The following is a 25647-nucleotide window of genomic DNA, read 5'->3' as shown; positions in this document are numbered from 1 at the left end:
TAGTGTACGTTATAGTCTGAGAAGCACCACAATGGCCATTTTAAGGATTTTGAATTTTATCCTAACAGTAATGGAGAGCCACTAAAATATTTTAGGTTAGAAATTGCATTATCAGATTTGTGATTTAAAATGATCACTTGTGCTAGAAACAGTAGTTGTCTCTGGAAGGGGAAAGCTTTTGGCTGGGGACAGAGATGGGACTGCGGCTTTTCCCAGGCCCACTCTGATAGGGTGGGCCCTGGATAGCATGTGGCCATTCACCCCGTTCTCCCAGCTCAGCCCAAACCTCTGTCAGACCCGTTAATGAAGAGTGGACACCCTGCTCTCACACCAGGACTCTGCGCACACACTACATGTAGCTACCTCTCGCCCATTTCCTGGCCTTACCAGTGGGTCACTTGTCCCTGTATTCGGCCAAAGGGAGGACAACCCAAGTGCAGCCCTGGGAGTGGGCTTAGCCCATTTAGGCAGAGACTCCTAGGGTTCAAGTACATGGTCTGGATGGGTGTGTGCCTCAGGCTCTGTGGACTCTTCACCTATTTAAGAGATGGAGCTGGAAGAGGCCTACAGCGGGCCCTCTAACGTGCAGGGACCCCATTATCTGGGTCTCAGGGATGTACTGCCTTTTGCACCTTGTTTTAAATCATTGAATGTATATTGTTCAACATGAATATATTAGCTATATAGAATAAATAAATACAATGAGACATTAAATTATAATAACACAAAATCACATTGGCTTCTGTGTGGGAATGTATAGGAGGGGTACAACAATGGACACCCAGTTAAAAAGCTATTGCAGTGTTTCAGCAGTAATTGATACAATGCTTGGACTAGCATAATAGTAACAAAGATGCAGTTTCAACTAGTTTTTCATTTGTGTTTCACTTCTATGTTGTTTAGATTGCATAAACTCAGTATTTTTTCCCCTAAAATGTATGTGGGAATTAAGTCGTCTGGTCCTTGAATATTTAAAATTATTTTTATTTTGCCCTCAGGTTTCATTATAGTTCACGAGAATTCTAGGTTATAATCATTTTCTCTCAGAAATGTAAAGACATTGTTACAATATTTTCTAGTATCTAGTGTTCATAGTGAGAGGTTTTATGACAGTCTGAATCTCATTCTTTTTTTTCTTAATAAAATTTGTTTTTGTTTGTTTTATTTTTACCTCTCTGGGAGGCTTGTGCATTTTGTCGTTGTTCTACAATTTTTTTTAACCTCTTGAATAGTTCAAAGAATAATATAGTAAATACCATATGTTCTTTACCTAGATTCACATACTAACATTTTGTCATAATAGCTTTCTCTAATTTTTTTCTTCCCTTTTGCTGACCACTTGAAAGTTATAAACACTTCTCCCCTGAATACTTTATTATGGATTTCTTAAGAACGAGGATACTCTGGGAGTATAAGATCTTTTTAGTTATTCTTAAGAGTTTTGGAATTTTATTGGTATATGTCAGAGTGTGTGTCTCTCCCCATCTACTTTTTATTATTAATGCTTTACACTTGGGCTCTTTCAGTATAAAGATTTGAATCTCAACTTATTCATCTATTACTTCCTTTCCTCCATTATCACTGTTATATCTGTCCATTTTGACCAGTTGTTAGATAAGTGTTTAACCCTCCATCTTAATCTTCTCCCATATGTCCTTTCATTTTTGTCTTTTTACTCAATGTCTTGGAGAGTTTCCTGAATTTATCTTTCAAATTACAAATTTGCTCTACACCCTGGTTCCATTATATAGTGCTTCTATTTACATGTTTATTCAGCAGTCATGTTTTTAATTTGCAAGAACTCTTATTCTCTGATTGTTCCTTTCTCAGAACAACTGATTCTTGTATTACGAGTATGTTATTCTCTGTAATTCAAGGAGGTCAATATAATTTTTAATTAGGTCTTTTTCTCTCCCTGCTGAACCAGCCAGGATCCTGCAGGAAATGGATGCATACTTACATTGGGGTGCTTGAAGAGACTTAATGAAGGTGTGGGTGGAGTTGAGAGAAAACCAACCAAGGATAAAAAGCATTTTAAAATAGTAACAGCCATAAATCTCAAGAGGCAAGCTTTGGGAGTAGTTACTGGAACCAATGAAATTACAGCTTCAGGAGAAGGTTGCCTGCCCAATAGGAGCTGTGGCCTTAGGTAGAGGAATATACTCACAGCTAGCCCTCAGCCTTGCTGGGAGGGAAGTGGAGGAATAAGTAAATATCTTGACCTTCTTTCTCCTGTCCTTTAGTCTGTTAGTGCCTCCCATTAGAAGGACCTAATTATAAGCCAGGTGGCAAGGGAGCTCCAATGATAGTGTCCATAGAGGTGACCATTTTGAAGCACAAAGAGACAATTTGAGGAGGCAAATAGAGAATACTTGGCATACATCTCTTGTGCCTATTTCATGCTATTTAGGAATACATCTTGGTGGGTGAATTAGAGCTGCGAAAAGAATAGCACTTTAGGCTAATTGGCTAATAGCACTTTAGGCAGTTGCAAAAATAAATTGTTCTGGTGAAGAGTCAAGATGAGAGCAGTCAAGGAGTGGGGGAGAGTCAAGAGTTGAGGACTCAGAAACGAGGGAAGTGAGATGGAAAAGTCTAGAGAGAGGACTGATAATAAGATAGGGATAGAGCCATTGGAATGAGGGTCTGCCAATGAAATGGATCCCTTTGAAGTGTTTACATTTGTTCTTATTTTCTTTTAATTTAACTTGAAGGACAATCATATTTAGCATCCAGTGTTAGGGGTTTTTCTCTCCACATATTGTAAACTCTTATCTTTTACCTCCAAAATGTCCATAAAAGACTTGTACCCTTGGCTACATATTAGTGATGCTTTGGAAAATGACAGTGGAGTGGGCACTGTGCAGAGAGACTGCCCCGGAAGCTCAAGGAAGTGTGTACAGTGTGGAGGAACCAGCAGTGACACAATTCCTTTGTGCCCAGATAGGCCAGATCTTTAGGATGGGGGGAGTGATAAGTGGGGAGAACTGGGGTTCAGTTTATTTTGCTGAGTTAGACGGGCTGCAGGACAGGGGGGCACCCAGACTTTAGGCTCTTGGAGGTATATGATCTTTTATTCATCAGGAAGGCAACTAAATTAAATGGTATTCAAATGAAGGTTAAAATAAATATATTTTAAATAAACCTGTTTTAGGAAACATAATTAATTTTGTTAATATTGCACCAGAATAATCACATCCAATGAGTTAATGAGATGACGATAGGCTGTTACATCTTTTTTCCAGAGCTGCATGTGTATTTTGGGTTCTGGCATCTCTTTGCTACAATATGTCAAATGTGATTTTTGCTGTACTGCAAGTCTGCATTGACACTTGACTCAGGCAAATCAATTTTTCTCTGCATGGACACTCAAACTTTTATGTTTAACACTGTCTTTCACTATTGCAATATATTTGTTTTGGGGACAGTGATTATTTCTTTTATATTTTAAAGTGTTTATATCTTTTTGTTATTCAAGTGGTTTAGGAGTTTCTACCATTTTACCTGTCTTCATGAACCCCTTGCAGCCTCTCTTCCCCTTTGGTGGTTTTAATACTTGTTCCTTATACTTAAGTTAATCAACTTAGAGTTATATCATGTTCTTAATTTTGTCTTGTTAGGTTTTGGGTCTTCTTTTCATTGAATCTGATGGTTTGCTTGTTCTGGATAGATTTCCTAAGAAAAAGCATTTAATGTATTCCATCATATTCCTAAAATCCCCTTGGCTTTCACCCCCTAAAATTAAATAACTATTTGGTAAATTCTGGGGGTTTTCACTTTGCTGTGATTTAAGTACTTTGCTGTTAGTTTTCATCAGGGGTTGTTCCTTCATAGTCTCCTCCAGGCGGAGTGCCTTTTCTTCACTTTGTATCACACCTTCCTGAAAATAGATGATCTAGTTGGCTTCTTTGGTTTCACCTTTAATTAAATTTAAACACCATCAGATAATATCAGTGCTATTATAACCTGTCCAGATCTCAAATTTTCCTAAGGGAAATAGACTAGACTCCTATATGAATCCTACCTACTGTCTTTTTCATCCTGTTCCAGAGGGATCCACATGCCTCCCTTACCCTCAGTATAGAAGAAAAAGAGATAGTAACTCCCACCCCCCAAGAAAAAAAATATCTTAGTGACTTCAGTCTGTGCTTCCTAAACAGTGCTTGCTTCTCCCACCATTAGAAAGCTAGAGCTGAGGCTCTAGGGAGAAAGGGATGTGGATAGGAATTGTAGGTTTGTGTCTTTCTATCATTAGTTTATAGATAATATTATTAATCCAAAAACCAAGATATGGGATTTAAGAAAGGATTACCTGTCAATATGAATATTAGTTTGAGAGAATTAATTTGAATGTAAAACCAGGATTTCTAGAGTTTTGTATTAGTTTCATAACTTTACCCTCTGTTGGTGTCTCTTTCAAAATTTAGGGGACAGTTCTTATTCTTAGCTACTTCAGGTTCTTACCTTACATTAGACTAAAAGAAGTTCCAATCTCTGTAAAAAGCCTTCAATGTGTTGGTTTTAGACTATAATTATTGATAGAATTTTGTGTGGTAATAGGTAAAATATATTACTACATTTTAAAGAAATTTTTTGGCTTTAATAAATGGGCAGTATTTTGTGACACTGAGAATATTACTATCACTATGTCCACAAATGTCTGAAAGACAAGTGTGGGATCCCAAGCCTTTTCTACACCTGAGTACACATGTATCTTCTTTTTTGGCTTGTAGCCTTGTTTCTGGGAGGCGCGATAATCTTGTTTTATTTTTTTAATCCTCTAGTCATCTCATTCCGTCTTTGAAGCTGCTTTAGAAAGATTTGAAGCTGCTTTAGAAAGAAGAACAGCAATGTTTTACAGTTCCCTCCCCAAGTCTTTGCAAATAGATTGGAAGGTGTGAGAGGGACAATGAAATGATTTAAAAAACTAAATTAATTACATTTTACTTTTTAAAAGCACAGTGGATTATCATTTCTTTCAAAATTGAATAATAAAAAGAAACAGACCCCTGAAGATTGAATGAATAAATGGAAGTAGGAAAAGGAAAAACTAAATAATAGTGTTCATTTTTATAAAGCTAAGAAGCATCATAATAAATAATAGTAACAGCATTAGGGGAAAATAATATTTTTATAAATCCATAAGAACACCAATAATGATAAGAATTCTCAAATATGCCTATAGTTAAGGAAAATATAACCTTATAAAAGTTAAGGTAACATGTGAATGTAAGAAATAATAAGAAAATAGAATTATAAAGATTCTATGGGCTATTAAATTTGGAGACTAGAGGAGAGAGATATTGAAAATAACTGTAAAGTTTTAAGTTTGGCTGATAAGAGTTTAGTCCCATAGCAGGAGTGGTGGGGGTAAGTATTAGGGTAAATAAGTACCCCAGTTATTTCAATGTGTCTTATTCAAGTAACACAATTTCTTATGTGAAAGGATATATATGTGTTGCACTTGATGAAAAAACTAAGAGTACACACTAGTATTATTGGTAACTATTTTTAAATTGTCACAGCATGTTTGGCAGTCTGAAGGTTTGTAAACTGATAGATGTAGAAAGTGGAAAAGACAGGGCTCTTTGTTGCTATTTTGCCTCCTTACATGTGTAGTGATTGCTGAAGTGTTACTAGTTTAGCACCATACAACTTTGCCAACATTAAAGTATATTATCAGTGATGTAGATTTGTTTACACTTGTTATGCTCACTGTGGTTTTCTTTTTTTTTTCTTTCTAATGTTTGATATTTTCTACTCTGGTTAAAAAAAATGATTATGACCCATGTTTTGACTTGGTGATTGATGATGAATGTGACTTTCAGATCTTGTTTTGTTCTCGAGTATATCCTGTCCCTAAATCATTTTCTATGTTGTTGTCAATTAGTACATCATGGAACATCTATGTAGCTGAATCCATGATGCTTTGGGGTCAAGTATACGACCTCCAATTATTGACTCTGAGCTAACTCTGTAGTCATCCATAAGCTTTTGTATACTATCTTGGTATATAATTCAAGAATATATGGGTATAGCTGTTGTAGGATTTGGAATAATCATAGCCTATGGGAAAAAGGTGATGGGTGGCAGAACCCTAGCAATTGTCAGATATCAAGCCAGTTTAGTGACAAGGCCAAATATTAGTTCACTAAGATTCTAAGACTATTTCATGATTATTTTACTATTTATTATTGATTCCCATGTCATGAATTTGAATTCTTTGGATCCAGAATTATACACATGGCTCAATTTTATTTTTACTATTTAATTTAGCATAGATATGAGTAAAGTAAAAGGCTGAAAGTTGGGGTGAAATAGAAGAAAACCTAAATTTTTTAGGTTATTAAGGGGTTTTTTCTCTTTAAAAGTATAACTATTTTCAGATATTTTTAGATACCAGATGACTTGTGAAGTTTCTCCCCGTCCTTAAAATGTTTTATTTTTTATCCATTAAGTCTGATTCTTTATTTCTATTTTAAGAGCAAAAAAAAAAAAAAAGGGAGCTATAATTGTGTAGGCAATGCCTTATTGAATGCTGATGCCTAGTTACAATGCTTTATTAAATTCACAGTATACAATGAATATCTTTCTATGTAAATGGGAAAACTACTGCAAATTCCCTTACTGAGGAATTTATAAACCGGGTGGCAAAATAATCAGATTAGAAGATGTAACACAAGATGCACATTATACACAGTATCATCAAAAAGTTAAATCAGCAAAGGTACACCAGAACAATGTGAAGGGAAAACAACAGGGGTCACAGTGTTAATCTCAGGGGAGACATCAGGATTCAAGGATTTAGACAAATGTCATGATAGTGAGTTCCTCAGTGACAGTACCCTAAACTTTCCCTTGGTTACATTCATATCCCTCATGAACATTTACACATCATCTTCACCCCCTGCCATCCATCATTGCCGTTGAACTGGCCACTGGGTAAGGCCCATGGGGAATTTGGGATGAACAGACTTTAAGCACTTACTCCGGGGCCTGTCCTGGCAGCCTCCTCCTCCTCTATCTCAGATATACCTCTCCCCACCTGCTGACAGACATAAGAGCTCTGTCCAGAAGGTATCCAGCCATGTACTATGAAAAATAGAGACATTTATTGAAGAAGATACAAGATACGAGAACCACTGTACATAGGACAATGACTCCTCAGTCCCCTTCAAAGTAGGCACCTTGGGACCTCACACAATTCTCCCAATTGCCATAGGCTGCCTTGTCATATTTGCCTGAATCTCATTGACAGTCTGAAATCTCTTCCCTTTCAAAAGTGATTTCAGTTTTGGGAAAAGGCAGAATAAGTCACTGGGCACCCAGTCCGGGCTATAGGGGGCTGAGTTACCTGGGTGATTTGATGTTTTGCCAAAAAACTCTGCACAAGATTTGATGCATGAGTGGGTGTGTTGTCATGATGAAGCTGCCAATCACCAGTTGCCCATAGCTGCAGCCTTCTGAATCATCCAAGTAGTTTCTATGGAGGAATATTCAAGCTTAATGTGCAAAATTTGATGCAGATTCATTGCACTACTCAGTCAGTCAACTTGAATGAGACTGCCACACAGTACACATGCTCACTTAATGGCATCTACCACCCACACTGACTAATACAGTGAAGTTGTCATTGTTCATGCATGTGCATTCCAGTCCACCGGCCCTGGCTGCCAGGTTACACTGATGTCAGGCAAACTGTTCTCATTATATTAACAATCGCTGGACTTTTTCCTGACAGACCTTGTATCCCTGTCCCTATCTTCAGGCCAGAAGTCCACCCAACCCCTGTAGAGTAGCTGGGAACTGGGACTCAAACAGGCCAGTGACCAAGCACCCAAGGGCTGCTTCATTCTGCAGAAAGGTTTTACCGCTCATACAATTTCAGACATCTTGTACTCCCTGAGACCAGCTGTGAAGTGCATTTCAGACTTCAGGTGAATAGATCTCTAGCAATTGTATATTTACCTTCATATTTAGCTTCATGTTATAATATTGTTATTTTTGGTTGCTATGTCTCTGTCTCTCTCACATACATATGATTTCCACTAGTGTTTTGGTCAAGCACAAAATTCGTACATGGCCTCACAAAATTTATTATTCAAACTGGGACAGTTTAATCATGCCAGATCCACAAGGGTAAACCAGGTTGAATAGACACCTTCTCTATAAGGTCTTACACAGTCTGGTTTTTGCTTACCACTGTAGCCTTGCTTTGCACTGTATTCTTTCTTGCTCTGTATGGCCCAGATTCACGAGCTGTCTGCAGTTCCTTTTTCAAGTGTACTGTGCTTCTGAGTGCTTAATCTTAGACAGCCTTTATATATGCCTTTTCTTCTCCTTGGACAGAGCTTTTCTTCTCTCTCGTTTACCTAATAAACTCCTACTCTTTCAGATCTCAGTTGTAACCTCCTCAGGTAAGCCTTCCCAGACTCTCTTTTGACTAGATCCATTCTCTCTCTCATTATTTCTCAGAGCACTATACTTTACCACATTTAGATCATTCTTGGGTTGATGTCGCTCCTCCATTAGAGTGAGGCTTCATGTAGGTAGAGACCATGTCAGGTTCTTTCATCATTTATTTCTCCAATCAGTAGGTACATAGTAAAAGCTAAATAAATATTTGCTAGATAATTAATTTAAAAAGATGAAGATAAAGATCGAGTTTACTGCATAACCCAAAATATTTATGTGAAGTCAATTTTGATATGTCTCATTTTTGTTTAGAATAAATAATACATTTATATTTGTAATTGAAAGTACATGCAATTTTAGATTTTTTTATTTTTATATTACACAAATAATAAAAGGTTCCAAGACAGTAAATTTATTGAAAAAAATTTTTGGTTAAGGCTACTTTTTTCTTATATAACATGCCTCTCCTTTATTTCAGTATAATCTGTGGACTCATTTGTGGTTCACAAATTTCTATATTAGTTAGCTCATTATTCTTTCCTCCTAAGGGAACTTTAAGTTAGAAAAAAATTATTGCTGCTTTAATTTTAGATTATGCACACTTTAAAATCAGATAGATACATCTAAGTTGTGAGTAATATGTATAAGATATTTCTATGAATTGATTACATTTTTAAAGAAAATGTTAACTTTTTGTTATTACAGCAATTTTAATCATAAATTGAGTCAATGTTCATATCCATTTATTGAATTAATCATTTAAATTAATTTGAAGGCAGCCTATCCTGACAGAAAGATTGAGAGGAAGTTAGAAAGCACAGTGTATACTTTCCCTCTTGAAATACTGAAAGGTATAAATTTAAAGAGGGAGGGATAGGAAAAACATGTGATTCTGATTTTCTTGGTCACTTGTCTTGGTGAGAAAATTGCTTCCTTCCAGTGACAAATTTTCTGAGGCTTACTAGTTGCTCCATGACACAATCAGTTCTGATCACATTTAATCATAATTTAAATAGTATTAAATTATTCTATGTAGTTAGAATGGAGCATCCTACAGATGCTGTACTAATTATAGTTATTAATGGCCTACTTTTTCTGACCTAAAAAGGTAAATGAAGGAGGGAATTGTCCTTGCCTTTAAGGGATTTTCCCTCTAAAAGAGATTAGTTCGCTGTCATTGCTATTTATTTTCACATGTACTTTTCTAGGATCTTTGTAAAACTCCACAGTACTGAACTAATTCATAGAGAAGGTATACGGCATCTTCTCTCAGGGGAAGGAAGACTTGGCAGGTCAGATCTCTTCCACTCCAATTAGAAACAGTAAAGTTTTATAAACAGGCTCTTTCTTTTTTTTTCTTTTTCTTTTTTTTTTTAATTTTTATTGTTATTCAATTACAGTTGTATGCCTTTTCTCCCCATCCCTCCACCCCACCCCAGAAACAGTCTCTTTCAATAAAAGAGCTTAGGCATAGATGGGATTTACGGATCAATCACATGAAGTATTAGTTTAAAAATGCTATTACAACATTTTTTATAATACCTCTCTTAGAAGTATCATTTTACAGTTTTAGAATCTATTTCAGGAAAAAATATTCAACAAATTATCCTTTTTAATGCTTTATCTAGTAGTGTGGCTTTTTCTACAGATCACATGATGTTTTTAATATAAATGTATATGCATGATGTTATTATTATTGTTTATTAATGCACAATGCTTAACAGAGGCCTAGCTTTGGTGCTTTCAGGCTGAGAATTAAAGGGGTGATTTGACCAAAGTAGGTCAAAGAGTACCATGGTGTAGCAAAGGGGAAGTCCCTGAGCTAACTCACATTGTCTTGCCTCTGGTGGAGTTCAATTTCATTGTTATAGGCTATGCCTGTCTTCCTTTGAATGGAAGAAATACTCAAATTGCAGAGAAGTCTGGAGAATATTATCATAAGTAACTTTTTAAAACAGTAAGATATTGTCTGTTATTGGGAGGGTTGGTAGGGCAGCAAAGGGTAGAATAAAAATTAGAACTGAATTTAATCCTAAATTCCATGCCAAATTATGCATAAATACGATACCTTCTCTAAGTATAACATAAGAAGTGCTGTGTGGATCTCTCTGAAATGGGAACTAATGTTTCAAAGTTTGCTTGCCTGTTTTGCTTTTTTATATGCAGAGCTGTTGTAGAAGTGACCATGTTGTAGAGTGAAGAAGCTGTTCCAGGTTTATCAATTCATGTCAATTTGTTTGGAACATAGGCAACTGATTAAATATTATAAGCAAATCCACTTACTGATCATTGGAATAGTACCTATCACATTTCTGTGAAACACCATTTTGTGCCTGTTTGACTATGTATGATTAAGCTATTATTAGAATCTAGGAGTATACTTCAGCTGGCTTCAGAGATCCTAGAAATTTTAAGAAATGGCTTCCTTGGGTTGGTTAAATGTTAAGAAGTTATCTATATGTGTATGTACACACACACACACATATTTGCATACATTTTGGAAAACTCTATATTCAATTTGTTATTTCCTGAAATATAGTATTCCTGGTATCTTGGTTCATGTAAACCTTTAGAGCAGAAGGTTTATTTTTCTGGCTAAATGTCCTTTTACTTATGTTCTCCCCACCCCACCCTCTTTCCTAAGAGCAAAAGACCCATAAGAACACTAAGCCTTTTAGAGCTCAGAGATGCTGAAGTTATTTTCTATTCTTATATTTGCCAGGAATTGCTGACAACTTAAAAGCTATCATATGAGTGAATATCAGTTGCCTAGATTGTTTGATGATTTTGGACAAGTGTGGATCAGGATTTCCTGTAATTTTTCTTCCTCTTCTGGGCCATGTTGCCTCTATCTCTGAGCAACTGTACACTTGGAATGAAAAAACAAAGCAAGGTCACTGGATCTAAATTACTTTTACTTCTGTGCCAAATTAAACTTTCCTTCTGTTATGTGTTACAGTTTTGGCATCTTTTGGCATCTAGAGAGAGATTTGCAGTTAGGAGGGGAAATGTGGGGGTTTTTAAGAGGAGACTTTTGGGGGCTGAAGCCTCCCTTTTTCTGTATTTCAGTCAGGGTAGAGACAGCCAGTTCCTGCTCTTTGGCTGAAACATGTTCTAGAATCCTATGGATTATACAATCTAGCAGTTTAGAATCCATTTCTGAATTCTCTGTGTTTTGAAATATAGTCAAATTAATTTTTAAAAAGGATATGGCAGAGGAAGATGTATTTTAAGAAGTAGGCATTCTACTGAGAAAAACTGTAATTACTAGCTGAATGAAGGGGATAATCCAAGCCATTGCCTTTAAATGCCAAGAGTGCCTGTAGGACAGCCTGGGCATTTTTTTCTGGTCCAGGAAATGAATAGCTGCGTTCCAGAAGATAAGAGACATATGAACTTCTGAGCAGAGGCAGATCTTTGAATAAAAGGAACTTCGCTTTGGAATTATTGAATGTGTCATTTAGGAATGTGTTTGGCTGCAAATAACAGAAAACTTTACTCTGCGACTTAAATTAGATAGAGGTCCCCCTCCATAAGAAACCTTAATTTAGGTACTCAGAGCCGATGCTGATGCTCAAGTATATTAATAATGATTCTTTACCACCCTTTGAGTGTGATTCTCATTCTCAGGGTCACCAAGTGGCTCTTATACCTTCAGGCATCACTGTATTTGTTATCTATTGCTGAATAGCAAATTACTCCAAAACATATCAACTGAAAACAAGCATTTATTATCTCCGCAGTTTCTGAGGGTTGTGAATTGAGAGTGGTTTAGCTGGCAGTTCTGTCTCAAGTCTCTCATGAGCTTTAGTCAAAATAACAGCTGGAGCTATAGTCCAATAAAGCCTTGGTTGAACTGGAGATCTACTTCCAAGCTAACTGACATGACTATTGGCTGAAGGCTTCAGTTCCTTACCACATAGGGGTCCTCATGACACGGCAGTGGGCTTTCCTCAGGGCAAATGGTTCAAAGGGGCAGTGGGGGATTGGTTTTTTATCTTGGAAGTAAGATGTCATTGCTTCTGCTATATTATACTGGTTACACACCCTGATACAATATGGGAGAGGACTACCCAAAGGTGTGAATAACAGGAGGCAGGGACCACTGCGCCATCTTGGGAGCTGCCTACTATATTAGGGGGGCCTAATAAATGGAATTTATTTATAAAAAATTGTACACTTATTCCTACTTGTTTCAACTTCAGTCACCTTCAAAGTACTCTCCATTTGATGCAATACACCTATCGAGAAGTTTTTTTCATTGCTCAAAACAGTTTTTGAACTTGTCGATCTTGGTGCCTTTTAGTGCTTCTGCCATTTTTTGTTTCACCTATTCCACATCAGCAAAACATTTCCCTTTGAGGACATCCAGGGAAACACAAAGTCACTCGGGGTGAGACTGGGTGAATAGGGAGGGTGGGGTGCAGGGGTCATGCTGTTTTGGGTCAAAGACTGATGAACACTCAGTGCAGTGAGGCATGTGTGCTTGTAAATCACCCATCATGAAATGGGCAAATGCATTGAAAGAGTCTTCAAAACAAATTCACTGAAGCCAAATGCAGCTTCTCACAACAAAGCCAGCTGGTGCACTGATACAGATGGATTTCTAGAACACTCACCTAACAGGGGAAACCTATACTACAAAGGGCCTGCCCTCCAGAGGATAATTCCAAGGGTTTTTTTGGGTCCCCCCTCATACATCACAAATATGTTTTTGTCAGTCAGTAGAAAAGAAAAAGACAGTGCTAACAGACTTCTGTTTGTGTCTCATTGGCCAAAACTGTGTAACGTGGACTCTCAAAGGAGGCTCGGAAATCAAGTGCTTAGCTTTTACACCTTCTGTCATAGAGACAGGCAGGGGAGAAGGCTGTGGGAAATGGAGTTTTTCCCAGTGTCCATTGTCTGCCACTACCAAGGTGTTTGATGACTGTAACTAATTTTAATTGTTTGTATTACCTATTCTTAGGGTAACATTTAGCTTTCTGGGAGGAGATCTAATCAATAGAAATATGACTAAAAGGAGCTCTTAAATTTTAAAAAAATTTAATTGAGAAATAATTGACATTCAACATTATATTAGTTTCCAGTATACAACATAAGGATTCAAAATTTGTACATATTACAAAATGATCACTGTACTAAATCTAACATCTATCACCATAATTACAGAATTAATTTTTTTTAATGTAGTGATTCCTCTAGTTCAGGGGCGTCAAACTCATTTTCACCAGGGGCTACACCAGTCTTGAGGTTGCCTTCAAAGGGCTGAAATAATTTTAGGACTGTATAAATGTAACTACTCCTTAACTGTTAAGGAGTTGAAATTACATTAGGCCCTTTGAAGACAACCACGAGGCTGATGCGGCCCTGGTGAAAATGAGTTTGTCACCCCTGCTCTAGTTGTTACAGAAACAAAGCTCTTGCTGGTGTCTAGATACTAGAAAATATCTGAAGTTTACTTAATTATGAATCACAAGGTGGTTTATTATAACACAAAGAAATTTTGAGTTATTTTTTTCTGTTTTCTTTTATACTGTTTGCAAAAAAACTATTCTGATACTAAAAATTCTGAAATTTGAAACTTCACCCAATGTTTATATTTTTAGACCTAAAAATAGTTTTTTCACTATAATAAACATTTATTGAGGCCTACCACAGATCATATGCAATTAGATTAGTAACTTACACATTTTTTAGAAAATTTGAAAGAATCCCTACCAGGCACTTTTTCACTTGGTGATTTTTTTTCTGTCTAATGATTACTCAATTTATGTGAACCATGTTGTTGATTGGAATAACCACATTTGTTTCCCATGTATTCTTTTAGTACTCAATATCAAATTACATTTTTGAAAAATACCATACAGCTGGAAAACATGAGAGTAGAATCTGAAATAAACTGAGGACCCAAGAGGGACTGGAGAGGAAGGTGGAGAAAGTTGGATGCAAAGAATAAATTAAAGGGAGATTAGGACTGGACTGTCTTACTCCTCATTCTCCTCTCTACCCAGATACCAGGTAGGAAAAGAGTTCTCTCTGCAATAAATACAGCTGAAGAACAAGAGGCACCATGTAGCAGCCACTGACAAGGAGAGGTGAGGGTTGGCACCTAGAGCATCAAAAATACATCCCACGGGGAGAGGAGGTTTGTTCCACAAGTGTGCTCGAACAACTCTTCAACTTTTTGAGGAAAATAAGGAGTTTGAACCTACCTCACACCAGCAATTATAACTTATATTTAATTTGACCTTGAGTTAGGGAAGGTCTTCTAGACAATAATGACAAGGGAAGAAGCTTAACAGAAAAGATAGTTTTGATTGCATAAAAAAATTAAGTACATCAAAAAATACCATCAAATTAAAATATAAACCATAGATTGGAAATGAAAGTTATATCAGGTACAAAAAACATTAATATTCCTAAGGTATTAAAAGCTCTTAAAAATCAGTAAGAAAAAGCAAAAGACAAAAATAGGTAAGTTATAAATAAGCAAAAATTGCCAACAAATATGCTACAAGATGAACTTCACAATAATAGAAGAAAACTTTTAAGTGATATTTTTTTGCCCACTATACTGGAGGTTTTGGAGAAGAGATACAGTCCTCAAGTAGGTCAGGATATATTACATGTAAATTGATATAACTTATAATTTTTCATACCTTTGTAGTCAGTCATTGCACTTAGAAAAAAATATTCACCGTAAATCTCTAATGGAATGCTTTAACTGTATTTTTAAAGATTATAAAAATAAGATATAAAAAATCTGTTAAAACTATATGTTTGAACTTTAGACTGTACTCTCTTCTATTAAACTGAGAAAATTAATGAATATATTATTCCTTTCTCTTCTATCCTCCTTTTGGTAGTCAAATACTATTTCACATGCTTAAGATTTATAACATTTAAATTTTACTTATTAAGTATAACTCTTAAAGTTAGTCTTTGTTCTATACTTAAGTGAATTTGTGTTTTATCATTAATATGAATAATCAACAGAAAATTAAATTAATAATAACTTAGAACTATATTCAGGGAATTTTAGTCAGACTCCTCCTCAAAATAAAAACAAACAAACCCAACAGTAAAGAAAAGAAACATTTTGCTGGTAACATTACAAGTTGACAAGGAAAAAATCTGGGCAAGAAATAATCCCAAAATAAAGATGAAAACTACTAAAACTGAACAAAGTAAGTTTACCAATTAAAAAAAAAGCAAATCAAATTTTCTCATCACCTTTGAGAAAATTAGGCTTGGTAAAAATAATAGCCACAAAAAGACTCACAATGGTAGAACCCATCATTGATCAAATTTGATATGGAGAAAAACCTGATGGATAAATCAAATCTTTATTATAAAATTTATGGGAAAATAATTTATTTCAATGAACATAATTTGTGGAAACTGAAAATGGAAAAAAATTGATTATAGTGTAGCTACATTATATAGATAATTGATCACAGAATTCAGTTGCCTCAGAAAATACATTCTGTATGAAATTCATTATTGGCTTAATTACTTATAATTAAGAAATATGGAGTCACACATTCTATGAGATTCAAAGGACTGCATAAATGAATATATAGCTAGTGATCTGCATGTTAACAGAGATTACAAAAGATTTGTTATCCAAGGGTCCAGTCCACTGAAAGTAACACAGTGTCTACATGACACACAATCTTGTGATTGTTGGCATTTAGGGAGGATATTTTAAGACTGTATCATAGCCCCCATGCACCCATCTCCCACAGCCTCATGAAGATCCCAGGTTTTTCCAGCATATTCTCAATGGTATGTTGACTGTTTCTATGTTCATACCTCTGTGATACCATCCTTCCTAGACTACTACTATGTCTGAAATCTTTGTCAACTTTCCCTGCTTCTTGCTTAGCCCTGGGGCCTCCACATGCCTTTGTATTAAATATCAGCTAATTAACCCATCCTTTTACAAACCTTGCCCAAAGCCATTTTCCAGAACTGTATAGAACCCTCTTCTGTAGTTGCACATTAGACACAGAAAGAACAGAACCAAATCTCTTTTGAATTTATCTACATTTGACTTTGTTTAAAAGGTATTTGAATGCTGCAACTTTTGTTCTTAGTGTTCAGACTTAGACATAGACATGACAGGTTCCAGAAAACATTTTCAAAACTGAGCAAATATTCATCCTTTTATTTCTTGCTTCATTGAATCCAACTTTTGTGAATTTTCTTCCTCTTGTTTTTAAATTTCCAATAGAAGCAGTAAAAGTGTCTTGTGCCTTTTCATTGCATTTACAATTGAAGCCAACATCCTTAGTGTGGCCCATGAGGGCTTTTTCACTGCCTTGGTTCTGCCTTCCTCCAGTCTCATCCCTGTTTCCCCTTACTCTCTGTGTTCCTGCTTATTTTACTGCCTTTTTTTTTATTGTTCTCTCTTTGATTCCTGGGAAGTCCGTCCATCTCAGAGCCTTTCTCATGCCTTTCAGTCTACCTGGAATGTACTGCCCCCTATACTCTGCCTACCCCTCCTCATGCTTTATTAACACCTTCAAATCCTTTATATGTCAGTATAAATCTTAGTTATGCTTGGAAATGGTATATGTCACATATGACTTTAGATTAGCTGCTTTATTGTCTGACTTACCCCCATGGCTATTTACTGGCTATTTGATCTTAAGTAAATTATTTGACTTCTGTCTGAGCCTGAACTTCTTTATATGTAAAATGGGGGGAAATAATTTTGACTCATGAAGGTACTATAATTAAATGAGATAATGAGATAAACCATGTAAAGTACCCAATACAAGGCCTGACTAGCATTGAATGTTGTACTCAGTAAATGTTAGACAAAATTATTCCCAACCTACCTTCTATCCCCAATTCCTGATAAATACAGCCCCCCACTACCAAACAGCCTAGGCCAGTTCCTTTTATTATATAGTGGCGACATTAACAATATACCTCTTATTCCTAACATTTACAACTTTACCACAGTTGTGATTTTAAAATCACTATTTTGACTGGTCAATTAATGTCTATCTCCCTTGACTAGATTATAAAATCTATGGGATTAGCAATTCTGTAGTTTTTCTTCCCATATCCTCAGTACTTAGCCCACAGTACACCCATAATAAATATTTGTTGAGTGGATGAACAAATGAATGAACCAGAAGTATGTTATCTCTTATCAAAACAACATACTTGATAGTAATGATGTTTCCTATAGGATAGTCTTGCCTTCAAGCCTATAAATCATAAATTCCATGCCAATAACTAGTGAATACTCTAGGATCAGTACCTTATATGAAACTTGTCACTAAAAATTGTTTTTAGATCTTTTTGAATGTTTGAATATAATATTACATAGGCTTTAAAGAAGACCCTTGCTTTCAATAATATTAGAAAAGTTTAGAGCAAAAAAATTAAATGTACAATGAAGACAAGTTAGACTATTTTAAGTAATGTTTGATTTCAACTATGTAAAGATATCCATGAGATAAAGAACGAGGTAATTCTACTAATGTTAGTAGTGTTGGCTTTCTCTGATAAGTAAAAGTATGATTAATTTTAATAATTTTATATTTGTATTTATAATCTTTTACTTTCTTACGCCAAAATTATTAACAAAAATATTTTAAAATTATATTTCATTGATTATGCTATTACAGTTGTCCTGATTTTTCCCCCTTTGGCCCCTTCCACCGAGCACCTCCTGCTTCCTCAGGCAATCCCCCACTGTTCTTCATGTCCATGAGTCATGTGTACAAGTTCTTTGGCTACTCCATTTGCTATTCTGTACTCTACACCCGCATAACTATTCTGTAACTACCTATTTGTACTTCTTGATCCTCTCACCTCTTCACCCATTCCTCCAAACCTCCTCCCATCTGGCAACCATCAAAACACTCTCAGTGTCCATGATTCTGTCTCTGTTCTTCTTGTTTGCTTCGTTTGTTTTTCAGATTCAATTGTTGATATATATGTATTTTTGTCATTTTGTTCATAGTTTTGAACTTCTTTTTCTTAAATAAGTCACTTTAACATTTCACATAATAATGGTTTGTTTATGATAAACTCCTTTAGTTTCTTCTTGTCTGGGAAGCTCTTTATCTGCTCTTTGACTCTAAATGATAGCTTTGTTGGGTAGAGCAATCTTGGCTGTAAGTCCCTGCTTTTTATGACTTTGAATATGTTTTGTCAATCCCTTCTAGCCTGCAAAGTTTCTGTTGAGAAATCAGTTGACAGACTTATGGGAACTCCTTTATAGGTAACTAACTGCTTTTCCCTTACTGTTTTTAAGATTCTCTCTTTATCTTTAACCTTTGGCATTTTAATTATGATGTATCTTGGAGTGGGCCTGTTTGCATCCATCTGGTTTGAGACTCACTGTGCTTTCTGGACTTGCATGTCTATTTCCTTCACCAAATTAGGGAAGTTTTCTTTCATTATTTTTAAAAATAGATTTCCAATTTCTTGCTCTTTCTTCTCCTTCTGGTAGCCCTATGAGGTGAATGTTGGACTGTCTGAAGTAGTCCCACAGGTTGCTTATACTATCCTCATGTTTTGGGGTTCTTTATTCTTGTTCTGATTGTTTTTTGCTTCCTTATGTTTCAAATCATTGATTTGATTCTCAGCTTTATCCGATCTCCTGTAGTTACCCTGCAAATTGTTCTTTATTTCAGTTAGTTTTTCCTTCATTTTGACTGGATCTGTTTTATGCTGCTGAGTCCTCACTATGTTCCTTGAGCATCCTTATAAACAGTGTTTTGAACTCTGATAGATTGCTTATCTCTATTTTGTTTAGTTCTTTTTCTGGAGTTATGATCTGTTCTTTCATTTGGGCCATGCTTCTTTGTCTCCTCATTTTGGCAGCCTCCCTGTGTTTGCATTTATGTATTAGGTAGAGTTGCTTTGACTCCATGTCTTCATAGTATGGCCTAATGTAGTAGGTGTTCTGTAAGGGTCCAGTGGCACAGCCTCCTCTATCACCCACACTGGGTACTCAGGGTGCATCCTTTGTGGGGCCTGAGTACACCCCCTTCTTGTAGTTGAACCTTGGTTGCTGTTGTCAGATCAATGGGAGGGGTTTACCCAGGCCAGTCAGCTTCAAGGACTGGCTGTGACCACTGACCACCAACCTCCACCCCCATGGAGGATCAGCTGTGCAGGGGCAGGATGGTGGTGCTCCGACATGGTCTGTAGCTGTCCACTGGATGCACTAGCCCTGGGGTTTCCTGGGTGGTGCAGGCCAAGGTCAGACCCCACCTGTGTTTTGCCCAGGGCTACCCTGCCTGAGCTATACAGCAATCTGAGATGGCTGCTATTTGTTCTGGGCTTGGAGGTTCCCAGGCAAAGCTGAATCTAGGCTGGCTGCTGCTAGTGCTGGTCCTGGGGCTTACTGAGGGCAGCTGTTGCTTATTTGAGGGGATTTAGGAAGTTGTGCAGCATTTACCAATACCAGCCATTCATATGGAAAAGGAGTTTGGGTGGACCGGTAAAATAAGTGGGGCTGAGTCTCAGGGGATCTCCAAGGTAAGTCAAACAGTGTTAGCCAGGTTGATGGTGTTTCAGATACGGTACCCGTTTGCTGGTTCTCTGGCTCTTTGGGGGGAGGGTTTAGAAAAGAGACAATGGTTTCTGCTTGCCTTGATGCCAGACACCTCAGTTTCTCCCAGTATGCTACTGATGCCTTTCAAGCTACAACCCTGGTGCTAGAGCTCAGAGAGAGTGAGTCTGAGCAGGTGAGTCCGTGTGTGGGTTCTTTAAGAGGAGCTGCTTGGGGCTCCAGCAGTTTTTTCTACCGACTCCATCCCCGCTCATTTTTGCAGCCAGAAGTTGTGGGGACTTACCTTCCTGGCACTGGAACTCTGGGCTGGGGGGCCTGGTAGGGGTGCTGGGACTCCTTGCTCCAGAGATGTCCTTCCTGAATTTTTATCCACCACACGTGGATGTGGGTCCAGCTTGTTCCACGTCTGTGCCTCTCCTACCAGTCTGGATGGTCATGATTTCTTTAATTCTGTAGTTGTCAGACTTCCATTCAACTCAATTAGTGATCGTTCTGAGTGATGATTCTGTATTTTAGTTATAATTTTGAAGTGGTTGTGCAAAGAGGTGAGCCATGCCTGCCTATGCTGCCATCTTGACTGGAGGTCCACAAAAATTATTCTTAAAACTTTCATAAATATTTCTGAAATGTATAGGGGGACACTTTTAATTCATTCATTTATTCTATAAGTATTTATTGAGCAGCTGCCCAGGGAGTGAGGCTATAATAAAGTAGCAAAAATCCCTGTTTTTCTGGAATTGCCATTCTGGTACATTGCAGCTACCTGTGTGTTTTTGTTTTGAAACTCCTCTTCTACATCTTTCCTAAAAACTATTGATGTCACATTAGTGATTTATCATTTTCATCTTGTGTTCAGTTACAGGAAAAAAGAAAGCCAGTAACTGCAGTTTCTAAACACTTTGCAGTTCTTCAACCCAACTCATGTTTTATACCTTAAATCCTCTTTCACCTTATAGTCCAGAGTAAAGGTGATGAGGGAGACTCAATTTAAACATTCCTAAAGGATTACATTTTCTCTTTCAAAGAGTCAATTCAGATAGTGTTTCACATATAATATTGCAGTTTGTCCAGCTCCCTCAATGTTAAAAATAGTCAGCTTATTTGTTGCATTATCACTAAAGTAGCACCATTAAAGTCCCACTCGGTTCACATGTTCAGTAAATAAAACTTTTCAATCTTTCTAGTAAATGATTCTGTTTCTCTAAAACTTCACGGAACACTGCTAGTTCATAAAACCAACTTTAAAGCCACTAATCCAAAAGAACTTTTAAACCATTGTGAAACTCATGTCTGAAGTGAGCTCCTCTGTTTCTTAACAGGACTTAGTTTGTAAATCAGTTGTTTAGAACTCATGTTATATTCCTATACACATAGGACAAGTATTAATACCTGTTGGACCGGCCAAGATGGAGGCATAGGTAGACACACTGTGCCTCCTCGCACAACCAAAAGAAGGACAACAACAAATTTAAAAACAAAAAACAACCAGAACTGACAAAAAATGAAACTGTATGAAAGTCCAACAACCAAGGAGTTAAAGAAGAAACATTCCTTCAGACCAGTAGCAGGGGCAAAGATGGGCTTCTGGATGGAGAGGACTCACAGCAAGGCAGTGGCTGGTGGAGTGGGTGAGGCAGCAGACATTTGAGTGCAGATCAACTGGGGAGAACAACTGGGGAGCAAGACAGACCATACAACCCAGGGTTCCAGCATGGGGAAATAAAGCCTCAAACCACTGATTGAAAACACCTGTGGGGGTTGAGGCGGCAGCGGGAGAAACTCCCAGACTCACAGGAGAGTTCGTTGGAGAGACCCACAGGGGCCTAGAACACACACAAATCCACCCACCCAGGACCTAAGCACCAGAAGGGCCCAATTTGTGGGTAGCCAGGGAAGTGACCAAAAACCAGCAGAGAACAGAGCAAGCAGCACTGTTCCCTCTCGGACCCCTCCCCCACAGACAGTGTCACAGCGCAGTGACAAGCGTTACCCCGCCCTGGTGAACACCTAAGGCTCCACCCCTTACTACATAACAGGCGCACCAAGACAAAAAAAAATGCCCCAAATGAAAGAAGAGTTCAAAGCTCCAGAAAAAATACAGCTAAGCAACGAAGAGATAGCCAACCTATCAGATGCACAGTTCAAAACACTGGTAATCAGGATGCTCCAGGAACTCTCTGGGTACTTCAACAGCATAAAAAAGACCTAGGCAGGATGAAGGTTGCATTATGTGAAATAAAGAAAAATCTACAGGGATCCAACAGTGACGGGAAGGAAACCGGGACTCAAATCAATGGTTTGGAGCAGAAAGAAGAAAGAAACATTCAACCAGAACAGAATGAAGAAACAAGAATTCAGAAAAATGAGGAGAGGCTTAGGAACCTCCTGGACATCTTTAAACCTTCCAACATCTGAATCATCGAAGTGCCAGAAGAAGAAGATCAAGAAATCGAAAACTTATTTGAAAAAATAATGAAGGAGAATTTCCCTAATCTGGCAAAGGAAATAGACTTCCAGGAAGTCCAGGAAGCTCAGAGAGTCCCAAAGAAGTTGGACCCAAGGAGGAACACACCAAGGCACACCATAATTACATTAGCCAAAATTCAGCAGAAGGAGAGAATCTTAGAAGCAGCAAGAGAAAAGGACACAGTTACCTACAAAGGAGTTCTCATAAGACTATCAGCTGATTTCTCAAAAGAAATCTTACAAGTAAGAAGGGGCTGAAAAGAATTATTCAAAGTCATGAAAAGTAAGGACCTACTTCCAAGATTAATTTACTCTATCCAGCAAAGCTATCATTTAGAATGGAAGGGCAGATAAAGTGCTTCCCAGATAAGGTCAAGTTAAAGGAGTTCATCATCACCAAGACATTATTATATGAAATATTAAAGGGACTTATCTAAGAAAAAGGTAAAAAATATGAACAGTAAAATGACAACAAACTCACAGCTATTAATGACTGAACCTAAAAAAACCCCAAAACAAAAACAAACTAAGCAAACAACTGGAATAGGAACAGAATCACAGAAATGGATATCACATGGAGGGTTATCAGTGGCGGAGTGAGAGGGGGAAAGAGGGGGAAAGGGACAGAATAAGTAGCATAAATTGTAGGTAGAATATAGACAGGGGGCGGTTAAGAATAGTATAAAAAATGTAGAAGCCAAAAAATTTATACATATACGACCCATGGACATGAACTAAAAAGGTGGGGAATGTGAGTGGGAGGGGGTGTGCAGGGCAGAGGGGAATAAAGGGGGGAAAATGGGACAACTGTAATAGCATAATCAATAAAATATATAAAAAATACTTGTTCATTAGCTTTAAGGATCAGCTTCAGGTTGGGGAGTGGATATCATTCAGCCCTTTCATCCTACCATTTGTAATATTATTTCTATGAAAATGTGTATTTTCAGGACCACATCTCCCCTGTCTAAGCAGTAAAAGCTGTTTTTTTTTTTCTTCTTGCCTTCCCATTCTAGACTGGGGGTCCAGAGGATGGACAGTGGGTATGGAAAGGAAGGGAGGCTAGTGGTGACTGTTGGCACCAGTATTTTATTAATTCTGTATACTTATTAAAAGAAGATAGCTTTCTTGGAAAATTGCTCTATGGTCAAAATTAGAAAACAGCATTTGGCCCTATGCTTAGAAACCTGAGTTAAGGATTGTGTGAGACTGGTTGTGTGATTTGGGAGATGGAAGAGAACTTCTGCTTGCCCATTTTTATAGACAGGTTATTTGAACATTGGAGACTACCTTCATAGTTGTCTGCCTCTCTTAGGAAGCTAATTTCATCAACCTTTTGACCATTCCAAATAATTTTATTCCTCTTACAATAATTTTTATATATTTTAAATATATTTTAAATATTTAAAGACTTACCATAATGTCCCTATCATTAGCAAGATGGTAAATCTATGACTCACTATAAACAAATGACTTTTTTTAATTATAAGAAAATTCCATGTATCTTGTGTAGTTGGGAGAGTGTTCACTGCTGTCCATAGGTGCTGTTGCAGACAGACACCACTCAGTTGATAGCACAGCTGGTCAGTCCATGAACGGCTCCCAGATTGGCCAGTTATTGCTCTATTTGAACCCTTTTAGATCTGAAGTTCCACCCTTCCCTGGCTGTCATGTGATTAGAGCAAGGTTGTGACATGCCACACAACCTGTTAAATATTGAAAAAGTAGTTAAGTCAGATGCTTGATAACAAGGTTGGCTTTTCATTAATTGGCCAATATTTTTACTTCAGATACACAGAGTTTTAAAAATCGGTTTTTCCTATACTTACCACCTTTCCTTTATTCTTGTTTTTGTTTGTTATATCTTACAATACTGTCATTTATGAGTCTTCACTTAAAAATGTCTTTCAAATCTATAACCTAGGTTTTAAATCAAAGTCAGACATATAGTTTTATTTACTACTTCTTCTCTGGGTATTTATGTTTGTTTTAACATTTAATTCCTGTGCTGCAATTTTCTTGTTGGAAAAGAAATTTTGAAAGGACTCATGGACATGGACAACAGCATGGTGATTGCTGGGGGGAGGGGGCAAAAGGAGATTAAATGGTAATAGAAAAAATACAATAAAGATTAAATTAAAAAAATTAAGTTTTATGTAAGTTAACTTCCTTTCAGTTCTATGTTGTTAAAATATCTATATTAATATACAACTGACTGCAATATATGTGTTATATATCAATATATATTAACATATAATAGGTTAACAAGTAATAAATATCCACTCTCCTTTTTTGATACCAACTTCTCTTACCCTGATGTGCTAAGTTTTCAAAATATTGTAGAGATTATATTGATCTTGGAAGACAAAAGATTAAGTGAGGTCTTCCTCCTCCCTTTTTAATAATTTAAACATTTTTTAAAAAGCTTATTAAAGAGTTTGCACTGTTAAATTATAAATTGAACATTTTTTTTCTTTTAAACATGACTGAACATACAATGAAGAACACTAATTTTTGTTTTGTTTTGAATTAGAACTATGGGTTTTACTTTCCCCTCTTTTGATTAAAACTATCTCAGGTTTTATGTAGAGGGGCCCCACTAACGATAGGGAGCAAAGAAAGGGTCCAGACGCCTGGTGTCTGCAGGCCTCTCACTCCGGTCTCTTGACCCCTAAAGCAGCCCCTCCTTATTTCAGCCCGGAGTCTGGGAAGTGGGGCCCTTTGTCCAGGAGAAAAGGGCCTGTTTTCATTTTTTCTTTTATTTATTTATTTTATTTTTCAATTAACTTGGCATACTATTATATTAGATTCAGGTGTACAACATAGTGATTATGCATTTATATACTTTACAAAGTGACAGCTGACACCATACATAGTTACTGCAATATTGTTGACTGTATTCCCTGTGCTGTACTTTACATACCTGTGAGAGGTCCATTTTTGAAGGACATTCTTCTTGTCATTGTTTCAGTGAATGTTGAGAGCAAAAATATTGCATCAAACTTTTTAAACCTTGTAAATACATTTATTTTTACTCCTTATGTACCACAGTGTGTAAATTGTTGAATGTTGAGGCATTGGTTTTTCTTTTAGAACAAAGGATAGAATACGCTTTTTTCATTCTATACAGATTCAAAATCAATTTCTTATTTTCATTTAGAGTTCTTTGACAGGCAAAGGCCTTACTCTCAAGGAGCTCACAGACAGGTGGGTGGAGAAAA

The 25647-nt window shown here is 36.9% G+C and overlaps 2 protein-coding genes across 3 annotated transcripts in view; one reads left to right on the top strand and one right to left on the bottom strand.

Annotated features, from left to right (window-relative positions):
• ARMC2 (armadillo repeat containing 2) overlaps positions 1-25647 on the bottom strand; it is a 222192-nt gene that overhangs the window by 25337 nt on the left and 171208 nt on the right. Inside the window, exon 20 of one of the 2 annotated variants that reach the window (XR_011650561.1) lies at positions 6170-7483. The exons of the other annotated variant lie outside the window; for it this stretch is intronic. The gene's annotated coding sequence lies outside the window, so the exon portion shown is untranslated. Of the gene's footprint in view, positions 1-6169; positions 7484-25647 lie in introns of those variants that run through there. 2 annotated transcript variants of the gene reach the window in all.
• The window catches only part of SESN1 (sestrin 1), a 108561-nt gene that overhangs the window by 25479 nt on the left and 57435 nt on the right, over positions 1-25647 (top strand). The window lies entirely within an intron of this gene.

Source organism: Desmodus rotundus, chromosome 11 (assembly GCF_022682495.2).
Source record: "Desmodus rotundus isolate HL8 chromosome 11, HLdesRot8A.1, whole genome shotgun sequence".
Classification (NCBI taxonomy): domain Eukaryota; kingdom Metazoa; phylum Chordata; class Mammalia; order Chiroptera; family Phyllostomidae; genus Desmodus; species Desmodus rotundus.
This window is presented reverse-complemented; position numbering and strand designations above follow the sequence as displayed.